Source organism: Sciurus carolinensis, unplaced genomic scaffold (genome assembly GCF_902686445.1).
Source record: "Sciurus carolinensis unplaced genomic scaffold, mSciCar1.2, whole genome shotgun sequence".
NCBI classification, from domain to species: Eukaryota; Metazoa; Chordata; class Mammalia; order Rodentia; family Sciuridae; genus Sciurus; species Sciurus carolinensis.
The window spans coordinates 832,726-849,951 of NW_025920166.1; positions in this window are offsets into that span (position 1 = coordinate 832,726).

Sequence of the window (17,226 nt, forward strand, 5' to 3'; positions counted from 1 at the left end):
CTACCCTTTAAAATTGCACACATTTTCTACCTTCCTATCTCCTTGTTCCACAACCAAATGGATTCTTAACATCTCTTTATGATACTTGATGTATATAATATCTTCCCCTACCACCAATGCCAGAGCAGTAATTAATATGGCAGAAGTCATAGACAACACCTATTGTTTGAGTTTGTACCAGACATAATTTATGATTACTTACTTTTTTACTAATGTAAATCACTGATCCTTCTATTTCTGCATATTATACCAAGTAACACTGTAGATGTCAAATTAGGAACTAAGTACCTAATCTACTGCTGTATATTCTTGGCATAGATTTTTACTATCATTGGCCTCTGCCCCCAAACTGTGAGATGCTTATTACATAGAGGGGCAATATAGACTTATAAAGTAGAAACTCTACTGATTCAGATCCATCCAAATAGATGGGTGGACACACAATCAATATGAAAAATGAAGGAAAAAACATACCAAACAACAGAATACCTCAACAACAGATTTTATTGACACAACAATGGAGGAAAGGCCAGAGTTGGAATTCAGAAAGTTCATGGTTAAACTGATCTATGAGAAAAAAGATGACAAAATCAATGAATTAAAAGGAAAAATACAAGAATTGAAAGGTAACTTCAATAAGGAGATATAGATCCTGAAGAAGATTTAATTGGAAATTATAAAAATGAAGGTAGTAATAAACCAAATTAAAATCCAATTGAAAGCATTACCAGCAGACTAGACCTCATGGAAGATAGATTATCAGGGCTTGAAGACAAAGTATATTATCTTAAAAAATGATGACTACAGATAAAAGATGTTAAGGGACTATGAACAGAAATTTTAAGATAATGGTTCTGAAATAGAGATAAAATACTGTACAATCTTAACAATAAAATAACATCAGGAAATTTCCAAAATCTTAAAAACAAAATGGAAAATTAAATACAGAAAGCATACAGAACTCCAGATATACAAAATTGCATGAGGCCCATTACAAAGCACATCATTTTGAAAATATCTAACATACAGGAAATATAATCATACAAGCAGCAAGAGAAAAAGACTGGTCACATTTTGAGGAAAACCAATGTAAATCTCAGCTGATTTTTTAACCCAGATCCTAAAAGATAGGAAGCTTTAGAATACTATATATCAAACTCTAAAGAAAATGGATGCCAACCAAAAATACTTTATAAATAAAATTAAGGTTTTGATATGAAGATAAGATAAAAAATTTCCATGATAAAGTTTAAAAATTCACAACCTAAAGTTGACACTACAAAAGATATTCAATAAAATATTTCACAAACACATGGAGCTAAAACAAAACAAAACAAAAAAACAGCAAAATCAGAAACAACACTAGAAGAATACTCAAAGGAGAATCAGTTCAAGTTAAAAACTAGAAATAGACCAAAATGACAAAAAATAAAAAGGCATTTTCAATAATAACACTGAACACAAATTGTCTAAATTCATAAAAAAAGCCATAGGCTTGCAGATTGAATTGAAAAACAAGACCCAATTATATGCTGTCTTCCAAAGACTTATGCATAAAGAAATACATCCACAGAATGAAAGTGAATGTTTGGGGAAAATATATTATTCATGTTGTCTTCATAAATAAGCAGGGGTTTCTATTCCCATATCAGATAAATTGGACTTCAAAGCATAGTTAAACAGACAAAGAAGGCCATTTTATTCTGCTTAAGGGAATCATACAAGAAGAAATAGCAGTCATTGATATGTTATAAAAGGAGCAGCTACATACATCAAGCAAACTTTCCTTAACATTAAGAATCAAATAGGCCAAAACACAATAATGCTGTGTAAACTTAACATCCCCCTCTCAACATTAGATAGATAATTCACACAAAAAAATAAATAAATATGCTAAAAAAATCTAGACTTAACAGACATATATAGAATATTTAATTGATCAATGACTGAATACACCTTCATCTCCACAGCATGTGAAACATTTTGAAAAATATAATTAGAATTCAATGATAAGACAAAAAGTAGAAAATACTCAAACACCTGGAGACTAAATCATTGCACATCATTTTATTGAATGATGAATGGATTGCAGTATGAATCAGTGGTGAAATAAAAACTACTTAGAAGTAAATGATAATGGTGGTACAACATATTATATCCTCTGGGCCACTATGAAGGAGGCTAGAAGAAGAAAGTTTATACTATTGAGCTCCTTTATTAAATAAACAGGAAGACACAAAAAATGAACTAACATTACATCTTAAGGCCCTAGACAAAGAAGAAAAAAATCAATAACAATATCAATAGATCCCAGGAAATAAAATCAGAGTTCAACTCAATAAATTTGACCTTATAAAAACAATTCAAAAATCAATGAAAAAAGTTAGTTCTTTGAAATACTAAACAAATTTGATAAACTTTTAGCTCAGTTAAGTATAGGAAAAGAGAGAACAATGTAATTTTTTTAAATCCACAATGAAAATATCACCACAAGCCCTACATAAATAGAGAGGAATATCAGAAAGTATAGTGTTCTTATACTCCAGTGTGTTACAATATTCCTAGATATGTATGATCTAACCAAACTGAAACAGAAGAATCTAGAAAATTTGAAGAGATCAAATTCTAGTAATTAAATTGAAGGAGCCATGGAAAAACCTAACAAAAAGAAAAATCTAGAACTGAGTAGACTCTCAGCCAAGTTCTACAATGCTTTTAAAGAAGAACTAACATCAATCCTCCTCAAATTTTTGCACAATATAGAAAATTAAGGAATGCTTTCAAACTAATTCTATAAAACTAAGAGCCCCCTGACCAAATTCAGACAAAGTCACATCAAAGAATAAAAACTTTATGCTGATATCATTGATGAACATAGATGCAAAAAATTCTTAATAAAATACTGGTAAATTGCATACAAAAACACATTAAAATGATAGTTACAGTTTTTAGGGGGAATGCTTTCAGTTTTTCACCATTTAGAATAATATTGGCCATAGGTGTAGCATAGATGGCCTTTACAATGTTAAGGAATGTTCCCACTATCCCTATTTTTTCTAGTGTTTTGAGCATGAAGGGATGCTGTATTTTATCAAATGCTTTTTCTGCATCTATCAAAATAATCATGTGATTCTTGACTTTAAGTCTGTTAATATGGTGAATTACATTTATTGATTTCAGAATGTTGAACCAACCTTGCATCCATGGGGTAAAACCCACTTGATCGTGGTGCACTACCTTTTTAATATATTTTCATATGTGATTTGCTAAAATTTGGTGAAGAATTTTTGCATCGATGTTCATTAAGGATAGTGGTCTGAAATTTTCTTTCCTTGATGTGTCTCTGTCTGGTTTAGGTATCAGGGTGATGTTGGCTTCATAGAATGAGTTTGGGAGGGTTCCCTCCTCTTCTTTTTCATGGATTACTTTGAGGACTATTGGAATGAGCTCTTCTTTAAAGGTTTTGTAGAATTCGGCTGAGAACACATCTGGTCCCGGACTTTTGTTTGTTGGTAGGCTTTTGATGACTTCTTCTATTTCATTACTTGAAATTGATCTATTTAAATTGTGTATATCTTCCTGGTTCAGTTTAGTTAATTCATATGTCTCTAGAAACCTGTTGATGTCTTCAAGATTTTCTGTTTTGTTGGAGTATAGATTTTCAAAACAGCTTCTAATTATGTTTTGTATTTCAATCGTGTCTGTTGTGATATTTTCTTGTTCATTCCAAATTTTAGTAATTTGAGTTTTCTCTCTCCTTCTCTTTGTTAGTGTGGCTAAGGGTTTATCAATTTTGTTTATTTTTTCAAAGAACCAACTATTTATTTTGTTAATTTTTTCAATTTTTTCTTTTGTTTCAATTTCATTGATTTCAGCTCTGATTTTAACTATTTCCTGTCTTCTACTACTTTTGGTGTTGCTCTGTTCTTTTTTCTAGGGCTTTGAGCTGTAGTGTTAAGTCATTTATTTGTTGATTTTTTATTCTTTTATTGAATGTGCTCCATGAAATAAATCTTCCTCTAAGTACTGCTTTCATAGTGTCCCAGAGATTTTGACATGATATCTTTGTTCTTTTTTACTTCTAATAATTATTTTTATTTTCCTCCTGATGTCTTCTGTTATCCATTCATCATACAATAGCATATTATTTAATCTCCAGGTTTTGGAGTAGTTTCTGTATTTTTTCTGTCATTTATATCTAATTTCAATCCATTACAATCTGATAGAATTCAAGGTAGTATCTCTATCTTCCTGTATTTGACAACTTTATCTTTGTGGCATAAAATATGGTATATTTTAGAGAAGGATCCATGTGCTGTTAGAGAAAGTGTATCTGCTCTTTTTTGGATGGTATATTCTATATATGTCATTAAGTCTAAATTATTGATGGTGTTATTGAGATCTATGTTTCCTTTATTCAATTTTTGTTTGGAAGATCTGTCCAGTGGTGAGAGAGGTGTATTAAAATCACCTAGTATTATTGCACTGTGATCTATTTGAAAGCACTCCCCCTAAAAACTTGAAAAAGGCAGGGATGCCCTATTTCACCACTTCTATTCAACATTGTCCTTGAAACTAGCCAGAGCAATTAGACCAAAGTAATTAAAGGGATATGAATAGGAAAAGAAGAACTCAAACTATCCATATTTGCTGAAGACATTATATATTTAGAGGAACCTGGAAATTTAACCAGAAAACTTGTAGAACTTATAAGTGAATTCAGTAAAGTAGCAGGTTATAAGATCAATGCTCATAAATCCAATGGATTTTTATACATAAGTGATGAATCTTCAGAAAGAGAAGTTAGGAAAACTACCTCATTCACAAAAGTCTCAAAAAAAGTAAAATACTTGAGAATCAATCTAACAAAAGAGGTGAAAGACCTCTACAATGAGAACTACATAACACTAAAGAAAGACATTAAAGAAAACCTTAGTAGATGGAAAGATCTTTCATGTTCTTGGATAGGCAGAATTAATATTGTCAAAATGGCTATACTACCAAAAGTGATATATAGATTCAATGCAATTCCAATTAAAATCCCAATGATGTACCTTACAGAAATAGAGCAAGCAATCATGATATTCATCTGGAATAATAAGAAACCCAGAATAGCTAAAGCAATCCTTAGCAGGAAGAGTGAAGCAGAAGGTATCGTAATACCAGACCTTCAACTATACTACAAACAATAGTAACAAAAATGGTATGGTATTGGCTCAAAGTAGACATGTATATCAATGGTACAGAATAGAGGAGGTGGACACAAACCCAAATAAATACTATTTTCTCATACTAGACAAAGGTGCCAAAAAATTACAATGGAGAAAAGATAGCCTGTTTAACAAATGGTGCTGGGAAAACTGGAAATCCATATGCAGCAGAATGAAACTAAACCCCTATCTCTCACCCTGCACAAAACTCAACTCAAAATGGATTAAAAACCTTGGAATCAGACCAGAGAACCTTCATCATATAGAAGAAAAAATAGGTCCAAATCTTCAGCATGTCATCCTAGGATCAGACTTCCTTAACAGGACTCCCATAGCACAAGAAACAAAAGTAAGAATCAATAACTGGGATAGATTCAAACTAAAAAGCTTTCTCTCAGCAAAGCTTTCTCTCATCACATCAGTAATGTGATGAGAGAGCCTATAGAATGGGAGAAAATCTTTGCCACTCTTACTTCAGCTAGAACACTAATTTCCAGAATATATAGAGAACTCAAAAAACTCTACACCAAGAATAGAAATAACCCAATCAACAAATGGGCTAAAGAAATGAGCAGACACTTCACAGAAGAAGATGTACAAGCGATCAACAAACATATGAAAAAATGTTCAACATCTCTAGTAATAAGAGAAATGCAAATCAAAACTACCCTAAGATTCCATCTCACCCCAATTAGAATGGTAATTATCAAGAATACAAGCAACAATAGGTGTTGTCAAGGTTGTGGCAAAAAAGGTACAGTAATACATTTCTGGTAAGGTTGTAAATTAATGCAACCACTCTGAGAAGCAGTGTGGAGATTCCTCAGAAAGCTTGGAATGGAACCACCATTTGACCCAGCTATCTCACTCCTTGGTCTATACCCAAAGGACTTAAAATCAGCAAACTACAGAGATGCAGCCACATCAATGTTCATAGCTGCTCAATTCACGATAGCCAGATTGTGGAACCAATCTAGATGCCCTTCAATTGATGAATGGATAAAGAAACTGTTGTGCATATATATACAATGGAATATTAATCAGCCATAAAGAAAAATAAAACTATGGCATTTGTGGGCAAATGGATGAAATTAGAGTATATAATGCTAAGTGAGATAAGCCAATCTCAAAAAACCAAAGGATGAATGATCTCGCTGATAAGCAGATGATGACACATAATGGGGGGAAAGGGGAAAGAATGGAGGAAGGAGAGAACTGTATAGAGGGAAAAGAGGGGTGGGAGGGGTGGGGGAAGGAAAAACTAACAGAATAAATCAAACAACTTTGCCCTATGTAAATGTTTGATTACACAAATGGTATGCCTTTACTCCGTGTACAGAGAAACAACATGTATCCCATTTGTTTACAATAAAAATAAATTAAAAAAAGAAAAGAAAACCTAAAAATAATAAATAAAATAAAATGATAGGTCACCATGGTCAAAACCAACATGAACACCATTCTAAATGGAGAAACTGAAGTCATTCCCACTAAAAACAGGAAGAAGAGCAGGATGTCCTCATTTACCAATTTTATTCAACATACATCTTGAAATCCTGGCAAGAGTAATTAATCTAAAGCTAGAAATTAAATGATATAAGTAGGAAAAAAGTGTTCAAACTATGTGTTTTTGCTGTTAGCCTGATTCTATATGTAAAAGTCCTAAAACCTCAACTGGTAATTTTCTAGAACTCATGAAGAAATTCAACAAAGTAATGACAAACAAAATGAATGTCCATAAATCAACCGAATTTCTACACATCAATAATGAATCAGCTACTATAGAAATTAGGAGAACTATCCCATTCACAATTGCCTCAAAAAAAAAAAAACTACTTAGGAATAAATCTCATAAAGACTTGAAATACCTCTACAATGAAAATCATTGAACAGAGCTATAGTTAAAAAACTAAATAGGCATGAAAGCAAATGGAACAGAATTGAAGATGCATATTTTAATTCCACATAAATATAGTTACCTCATATTAGACAAAGATGTTAAAAGTGCACACTGGAGAAAAGACAGCCTTTTCAACAAATGGTACTGGGAAAACTGGAAATCCATATGTAATAGAATAAAAGTTAATACCTATTTTTCACCCTGCACAAAACTTAACACTAAGTAAATCAAAGACCTAGTAATTTTACTAGAAACACAGAACCAACTAGAAGAGCAGTTAGGCCCAGATCTCCAACAGATTGTACAGGAACTGATTTCCTGAACAGGACTCTAAAAAATAATAATAATAACAATAATAAATTAGATGGTCCCAAACTAAATACCTTTACACCAAAAGAAACATGAAGACAGAACCTATAGAATGGGAGAAGAATTTTGCTACCTGTATATGTTGTCAATTTCTAGGATGTACAATGAATTCAGAAATCTTTCACACGCACACACACACACAAAACAAAATCAATAAAGGGACAAAGGAACTGAACAGACCTTTCACAAAGAATAGAGAAATAATCAACAAATATTTCAAAAAATGTTCAACATCTTTAGATATTAGAGAAATACAAATTAAAAGTGCCCTGAGATTACATCTCAATCTGGTCAGTATGGTAAGTATCAAGAATATAAGTAATACGTGTTCATGAGGATGTGCAGAAAACAGAATGCTCACACATTGCTGGTGGGACTGCAGATTTTTGTAAACCCTCTGGGAAGGAATATGAATATTCTTGAAGAAATGTATCCACCATTAAAATGAGAGAACCCACTCCTTAATATATACCCATAGTACATTAAATTCAGAATACTACAGTGACACAGCCACATTAATATTTATAGCAGCACAATTTAAAATAGCTAAGTTATGAAAGCAATGTAGGTGCTCTTCAACAAATGAATGGATAAAGAAATTGGGGCATATATACACAATGCATTGTTAATCAGCCATAAAGAAGAATGACTCCATGACTTTTACAAGTAAATGGATGGATCTAAAGAATATTATGCTAAGTGAAATAAACCAATTCCCAAATCCAAAGGTTTAATTTTTGGCTGATATGTAAAATATAAACCACATAAAGTGGAGAGGGTAAGAAAAGTTCATAAGATTAGACAATGGTGAAAAAAAGAAGGGAGGAGGATAAAAATTGGAAAGACAGTAGAATAAATCTAACATAATTTTCCTATGTATACATGTGAAAATACTTAAGTGAGTTCCACCATCATGCCCACTCACAAGACAATTGTCATTCTAATTAGAATAGAGTATATCCCATTCTTGTATAACTTCATGAAAATGTATTCTACTGTCATGTAGAACTAAAAACAACCAATAAATTTAAATAAAAATGACAATTGTTTGAAAAACTAATTGTTTATCCTGTTATAAACATTATACAATATATACATGTATCAAAACTTTATTGCATAAATATGTATAGTTTTAATTTTATATATTAAAATAATTTTAATTTGCAAAACCAAATATTCAAATGGGATTGTTGTTGCTATTTGATGTTTTAATAACATGCATAAATACCATAAAATATTTGAACTCAAATTCACTGGTAAATGTTTTCTTTATGTGGTCAATCTCATTGCCTTTCAAAAGTTTCTCTAATCCCACTGTGGTCTTGGAATAGCTAAAGAAATTGTTACATTTTCAGAAAACCCAGCTCCATCCCAGAACTATTGAATCAGTTTCTTCATTTCAGTAATCTCTGATTCATGGTTGTGCAATTTTAACTGACAATTCCCTGCACTTTGATTCATTGTACACAAATGGGGTACAACTTTTCATTTCTATGGTTGTACACAATGTAGATTCACACAATTCACATAATAATACATATACATAGGGTAATACTGTCTCATTCTACTATATTTTCTTAACCCACACCCTCCTGCCCCATTTTCCTCTACACCATACAAAGTTCCTTCATTCTTCTCTTTCCTCCACCATCCCCCTCATTATATATCCTCATTCACTTATCAGAGAAAACATTCGACCTTTGGTTTTTTGAGCTTGGCCTATTTCACTTAGCATGATAATTTCCAACTTTATCCATTTACCAGAAAATGCCAGAATTTTACTCTTTCTTTATGTCAGAGTAATATTCCATTGTGTATATATACCACAGTTTCTTTTTGTATTCATCTATTGAAGGTCATCTCAGTTGGTTTCACAACCTATTGTGACTTGAACTTCTATGAACATTAATGTGACTGCATCACTGTAGTAAGCTGATTTTAAGTATTTTGGGTATAAACTGAGGAGTGGGATAGCTGGGTTAAATGGAAGGACCACTCCAAGTTTTCTGAGGAATGTCCATATTGCTTGTCAGAGTGGCTGCACCAATTTGCAACTCTACCAGCAATGTATGATTGTGCCTTTTTTGCCACATCCACGCCAACACTTATTATTGCTTGTGTTGTTAATATTAGCCATTCTAATTGGAGTTCGATGAACTCAGGGTCATTTTAATTTGTGTTTCTCTAATTACTAGGAATGATGAGCACTTTTTCATATATTTGTTGATCACCTGTATATCTTCTTCTGTGAAATCTCTGCCCAGTTCCTTAGCCCATGTATTGATTTGTTTATTTGTATTTTTTGGTGTAAAGTTTTTTAAGTTCTTTATATATTTGGAGATTAGTGCTCTGTCTGAAGTATGTATGGAAAAGATTTCCTCCCACTCTATAGCCTTTCTTTTAACATTATTGATTGTTTCCTTTGCTGAGAAAAAAGCTTTTTAGTTTGAATCTATCCCATTTATTGATTCTTGCTTTTATTTCTTGCACTATGTGTGCCTTGTTGAGGAAATTTGGTCCTAAGTCACTGTGATGGAGATTTGGGCCAAATTTTCTTCTATTCGTTGAAGGGCATCAGGACTAGTTCCTAGATCCTTGGTCCATTTTGAGTTGAGTTTTGCACAGGGTGAGAGATAAGGTTTTAATTTCATTTTACTGCATATGGATTTCCAGTTTTGCCAGCACCATTTGTTTAATAGACTATCTTTTCTCCATTGTAAGTTTTTGGCAACTTTGTCTAGTATGAGATAACTGTACTTCTGTGGGTATGTCTCTGTGTCTTCTATCCTTTACCATTGGACTTCCTATTTTGGTGCCAATACCATGCTGTTTTTGTTACTCTTCCTCTATATTACAGTTTAAGGTCTGGTATTGTGATATCTCATGCATCACTCTTCCTGTAAATGATTGTTTTTTGTATTCTGGGTCTTTTGTTCTTCCACATGAATTTCATGATTACTTTCTCTATTTCTGTGGTAAATGTCATTGGGATTTTAATTGGAATTATGTTAAATATGTATAACACTTCTGGAAGTATGGCCATTTTGATAATATTAATTTTTACTATCCAGGAACATGGGAGATCTTTCCATCTTTTAAGATCTTCTGCCATTTCTTTGTTTAATGTCAATTTCATTGTAGAGGTCTTCTAACTCTTTGATTGGATTGATTCCCAAGTATTTTATTTTTTGAGACTACTGTGAACAGTTATTTCCCTTCTAGATATTACATTGCTTATTAATTAAAATGCTTTAGATTTATGCATGTTGATTTTCTATTCTGCTAAGTTGGTGAATTCATTTATTAGGTCTAGAAGTTTTCTGGTGGAGTTTTTTTGATCCTCTAAATATAGAATCTTATCATTGACAATTAGTGACACTTTTAGTTCTTCTTTTCCTATTTGAATCCATTTAATTTCTTTGGTCTGTCTAATTGCTCCAGCTAGTATTTCAGGGATGATGTTGAACAGAAGTAGTGAAAGAGGGTATCCCTGTCCTGTTCCAGCTTTTAAAGGGAATGTTTCAGTTTTTCTCCATCAAGAATGATGTTGGCTGTGGGCTTAGCATAAGTAGCCTTTACATTGTTGAAGTATGTTCCTACTGTCCCTATGTTTCTTATTGCTTTGAGTATGAGGGGGTGCTGTGTTTTGTCAAAAACTTACTGTGCATCTATTGAAATAAATATATGACTCTTTACCTTAAGTCTATTGAAGTGATGAATTACATTTATTGATTTCCAGATGTTGAACCATCCTTGCATCCCTGAAATAAACCCCACTTGATCATGGTGCACTATCTTCTTTGTATGTTTTTGTATGTCATTTGCTAAAATTTTGTTAAGGATTTTTGCATCTATATTCATCAGACATTTCAGACTAAAATTTTCTTTGCTCGATGAGTCTTTGTCTTGTTTTGGTATCAGAGTGATACTGCCTCATAGAATGAGTTTGGAAGGGTTCCATCCTTTCATATTTCCTGGAATACTTTAAGGAGTATTGGCATGAGTTCTTGTTTGAAGGTCTTGTAGAACTCGACTGAGAATAAATCTGGTACTGGGCTTTTCCTGGTTCATAGGGTTTGGATGACTTCTTCTATTTCATTGCTTGAAATTGACCTGTTTAAATTATGTATGTCCTGCAGGTTTAGTTTGGGAGGATCATATGTCTCTAGAAGTTTGTCAATATCTTCAATATTTCCTATTTTTTGGAGTATAGATTTTTAAAGTAACTTCTCATTATGTTTTGTATTTCAGTGGTGTCTGTCATGATAATTCCTTTTTCATCATGAATTTTTGTAATTTGAGTTTTCACTCTCCATTTTTAGTGTGGTTAGGGGTTTATCTATTTTGTTTACTTTTTCAAAAAAACAACTTTTTGTTTTGCCAATTTTTGAATTGTTTCTTTTGTTTCTATTCCATTGATTTCAGCACTGATTTTAATTATTTCCTGTCTTCTTCTTATTATGATGTTGTTCTGTTCTTCTTTTTCTAGTGCTTTGAGATGTAATGTTAGGTCATTTAGTTGTTGACTTTTTATGATTTTCTTGGATAAGTTCCGTGCAATGAATTTTCTTCTTAGTACTGTTTTCATGGTGTCCCAGAGGTTTTGATATGTATGATCAATCTCATTTACCTCTATCAATATTTTTTCCTCCTTGATGTTTTCTGTTATCCATGCTTCATTCAGTAGTATATTATTTAGTCTGTAGGTGTTGGAGTAGTTTCTGTTTTTTATTTTGTCATTGATTTCTAATTTCATTCCATTATGATCTGAGAGAATGCAAGGTAGTATCTCTCTTTTTTTTTTTTTACATTTGCTAAGGGCTGCTTTGTGGCATAACATATGATCTGTTGTAGAGGAGGATCCATGGGCTGCTGTGAAGAAAGTGTATTCACTTGTTGATGGATCGAATATTCTATACATGTCTGTTAAGTCTAAGTTATTGATAGTTTTATTGAATTCTATGTTTTCTTTGTTTAGATTTAGTTTGGGGGATCTATCCAGTGGTGACATTGGTGTGTAAAGTCACCCAGAATTATTGTGTTGTGGTCTCTTTGATTCATGAAATTGAGAAGGATTTGTTTGATGTGCATGGATGCACATGTTGTTTGGGGCATAAATATTTATGATAATCATGTCTTCCTGATTTATGGTTCCCTTAAACAGTATGAAATTTCCTTTCTTATCCCTTCTGACTAACTGTGACTTTAAGTCCAATTTATCTGATATAAGAATGAAACCCCCAATTTTTTACTGAGTCCCTGTGTGTGGTAGGTCTTTTAGGTTTTTTCCCATCCTTTTACCTTTAGTCTGTAGATGTCCTTTTCTATGAGATGAGTTTTATGAAGGCAGCATATTGTTGGGTCTTTTTTAAATCCAATTTGCCAACCTATCTCTTTTGATTAATGACTTTAGGTCATTAACATTCAGGGTTTTTATTGAGGTATGATTTGTTGTCCCAGTCATTTGGGTTTATTTTTGGTTTTTAACTTGAGTTGGTATCTCCTTTGGTTTTTCCTTTAAGGTAGTTCCTCCCTTTGCTGACCTACATTGTTGTTTTTCATTTCCTCCTCATGGAATATTTTGCTGAGAATGTTCTGTGACACAGGCTTTCTATTTGTAAATTATTTTAACTTTTGTTTATCATGGAAGGATTTTTTTTTTTTTTGTCTTCAAATCTGAAGGTTACTTTTGCTGGGTATAGGATTCTTTGTTGGCAACCACATTCTTTCAGAGCTTGAAATATGTTGTTCCAGGCCCTTCTAATTTTATGGTCCAGACTGGGAAATCTGCTGATATTCATATTGGTTTCCTCCTATATGTATTCTGATGCTTTTCTATTGTAACCTTAAAAATCCTATCTTTATTTTGTATATGAGGCATATTCATTATATTGTGACTTTGTGTGGATCTGTTGTAATTTTGTGCATCTGGTGTTCTGTAACTCTCTTGCATTTGATTTTCCATTTCATTCTTCAGGTTTGGGGAATTTTTTAATATCAGTTCATTGAATAGGTTGTTCATTCCTTTGGTTTGTATCTCTGTGTCTTCCTCAATCCCAATAATTCTTAAATTTGGTCTTTTCATGATGTCTCAGAGTTCTTGGAGTTTTCATTCATAATTTCTTATAATCTTCCATCTTCTCTGTTTGGTCAATTTTATTTTCAAGATTAAATATTTTGTCTTCATTGTCTGAGGTTTTTTCTTCCAAGTGATCTAGTCTGTTGTGATGCTTTCCATTGAGTTTTTTATTTAGTTTATTGTTTTCTTCATTTCAAGGATTTTCTTTTTTTTTTTTTTTTTGAGAATCTCTACCTCTTTGTTGAAGTGATTTTTTTCCTTCTTGCAGTCGCTCTTTCATCTGCTTATTGGAGTGATCATTTGTTGACTGCATTTGCTCTTTTATTTCATCCTTTGCCTCATAAGTTATTTTAATTATGAATATTCTGAACTTTTTTCTGACATTTCTTCTACCATGCTGTCACTGGGTTCTCTGAATATAGAATCTAGGTTTGTTTGGAACATTTTCTTCCCTTGCCTTTTCATGTTGTTCATGTATCTTCCCCTCTAGCAGTACAGATCTTGGGTGTTACAGTTTCCCCCCTACATGCTTATAGTGACCCTATAGGTTTCCAAAACATCTTCTTTAAGGGGGAGATCAATAATAGCAGCACCCAATACAGACAATATGCAGCCCTAATCCAAAAATATTCTTTGATGACATTAACAATATTGTCATAATAAACAGAGGATGAGTTCAAATCTTATCTACATTATAACAGATAGATTTGCATTAAGGCCTGCAGTTTGTAATGGAGGACAAAGTGGATGGGGAGTGGTGTAAGATGTAACTGTTAATGGGATGAGAAATTAGTATATAGAAGTTCTATATCATAGAAAGTGTGAAAGTGTAATCAAAAGTAGTTTGTTGGTTAGCATGAGAAAAGGGAGAAAGACACTCTGAGGAAACCAGTAAACAAAAGAAAAATAGAGCAAGAAAAGTAAAGAAACAAAAACTTATAATTTTTCAAAAAGGAGAAAAAAAAAACCCTGTACTATAACACTTATGTTTTATTCAAAGCTCCCAGTCTTCAGCAACCTGATGCATGAGAGATACATGACAATGAGCTTCCAGTTTCCAGTAGGCATCTCAGGATGGGATTTGCCCCACCTAAAGATGGGTGCTTCTGCTTCCCAGGTAATCCAAGATGGCCAAACTGGCTTACAAGTATGTTGACAAATGGGGAGCTGCAGCTCATGGCATGGGTGTGGTTGGCTGGGAGTCCTGGAGGCAGGGTGTGGTTGGTTGGAAAGGGGTCCTGGAGCAGAGTGTGGTCTGTCTGGTTCAGGGGTCCAAGAGATGTGGTATGGTCAGTTTGTCTGGGAGTCCTGTTGGCAGGGTGTAGTTGATTGGGCTGAGATGTCCTAGAGATGGGGCTTTTTCAGTCTGTCCACAGGTCCTTCAGTTGCTGGCTATTGTCTCAAAATTGTGGCAGCCACATGTAACCAAACCAGTGGGTACTGTGGCAGTGAATTTCCAGGCAACAGCAGGCAGCTGGTGATCCCTGGTTATCTGCATTCAGTCTTCAGGCTAACAGTAGACAATCACCTCTTCAACAGAGATTCTGTGGGCAGTCCAAGGCCTGATGCATTGAGAGCCTCCTCCATTAGATTCACATTCTGCAGTCACTGTCATATGAAATTTGGGCTGCTCCCTTCTCCTCTGTAATATTTATTTACCTATTCTTTATTCAGGAACTTTTGACATTCAGGGATGTGGCCATTGATTTCACTGAAGAGGAGTGGAAATGCCTTCAACCAGCTCAACAAAACTTATATAGAGATGTGATGGTAGATAACTACAGAAACTTGGTTTTCCTGGGTATGCATAACTTCCCTTCATAATTTTTAATTAATTATAATTATTTAATTTTCTTCCCTTGATAAATATCTTCTGGAAACTTCTCTATAAGAATGTTTCAGATTTGCACTTTCAAGAAAAGCAGGGCATTTTTGGTATAAATAAATGTTAATGACATTCCATTTAGTCATTAATCTCTCTCTTTCTTGGTATGTTATATATCCTTCACTTTAGAAAATTAATACTGAGAGTAATTCAGTGATATAAAATACTGTGGCCTACACCTATAAGAAGACAGAGTTGAGAGGCCCAAAGTTCAAGGAAGAAGCCAAACTTCAAAATGTTGAAGTTACCTAGCAGAAATGATTTTTCAGAAGTTTAGGTTTATTTCTCTTGTTATCATTGAATATGTACTGCCCCATGTTTATCTTGTTTTAAAATTCTGTAAAATCTTCTGTGTGTCTACAGTGATGTCCCAGTTCATTTAAATTAACCACCCAAACTCTCCTTTGCTAGTGAGTATCAGCATGATCTAAAAGGATTTCTGTTATTTGTGGGTCTTCAGGTGATAATGTGCACATTTTTGAAGAATTCTAGGTCAATCCATTTTAATAAGTTAATATCCTAAAGCAGTTTAATATTATTCATATATTTATTCATAAAATTCACTGACATGTGCTCTTTATAAATAAATACTTGTTATAGATTTTCCATGAAAATAGATTCACAATAAATGTTCTTTTGTGGTATGTAATGATAGTTGTAAATTGTAGTTATATGAATGCATTTATAAATAATATATCTATGGTTGGTTAAATTTTCCTTTCCTTTGTTCTTTCATTTTATAGAGTACATTTCATGTTTTAGAGGAGGCTTCCTCACTTCACAAAACACTGTTTTATTTTTGTCTATATTTTATGAATATATGAAAATTTCTATTACTTCATAAATTAGGATAATGTTCAAATTAAGTTATGCATGATCCTTATTTCCCAATAAAATTTTATATACTTTTACTTGTTTGTAGAAATAGTATACCTTTTTTAATGAATTTTTTATTTTATCCAGATTGATTTCTTATCCTGTGTTTGTACATAGTAATGCAAATATTTTAAATGTTAATGTAATAGGGATAGAATCTAGGGGTACTCTAATAATGGGCTACATCTCCAGCCCCTTTATATTTATATTTGGAGAGAACTTCTCACAAAGATATTGAGGATGGCATTGAAATTATTACCTCCCTGCCTCAGAATTACAATAGTAATTCTAGATTATATGCATGCTCTTTATATATATATATATATATATATGTATATATATATATTTATATATGCATGCTCTTTATATATATATATATAATATATATATATATATTCATGAATTTGTTTTTATATATAGGATAAAGACCATAATATTTAAAAGTACCTTTCAAACATTTTACAATCTGTTTAGTTTTATGTTATTTGTAATTTTAATTGTGATCAAAACCACAAAACAATACTTGCTTTCTCACCATATCACACATAATGTTCAGCAATATTAATTCAAATTGTCACTTAATATATCTGTAGAATTCTTACATATCAAAAATCAATAAATATATTTTCATGTAAACAAGTGCTCATTTTTGTCTTCTCCTATCTCTAATATTATTCTCTTTTCTGTTCAGAAGGTTTTTTTTGCATGCTTGTTTTTGTTTGTTTGTTTGTTTGTTTTTAGTTGTCTTACATCAGTAGAGTTCTCCCATATTTTTCTTTGTGGTTGTGACATATTTCAGTTAACATAATGTACTGAAGATTTATCCTGATTATAGAGTTTGCAAAAATTTGAAAAATATTCTGTAGTTTCTATATTCCAGATTGCTCCATCCTCTCATTTCAAGGCT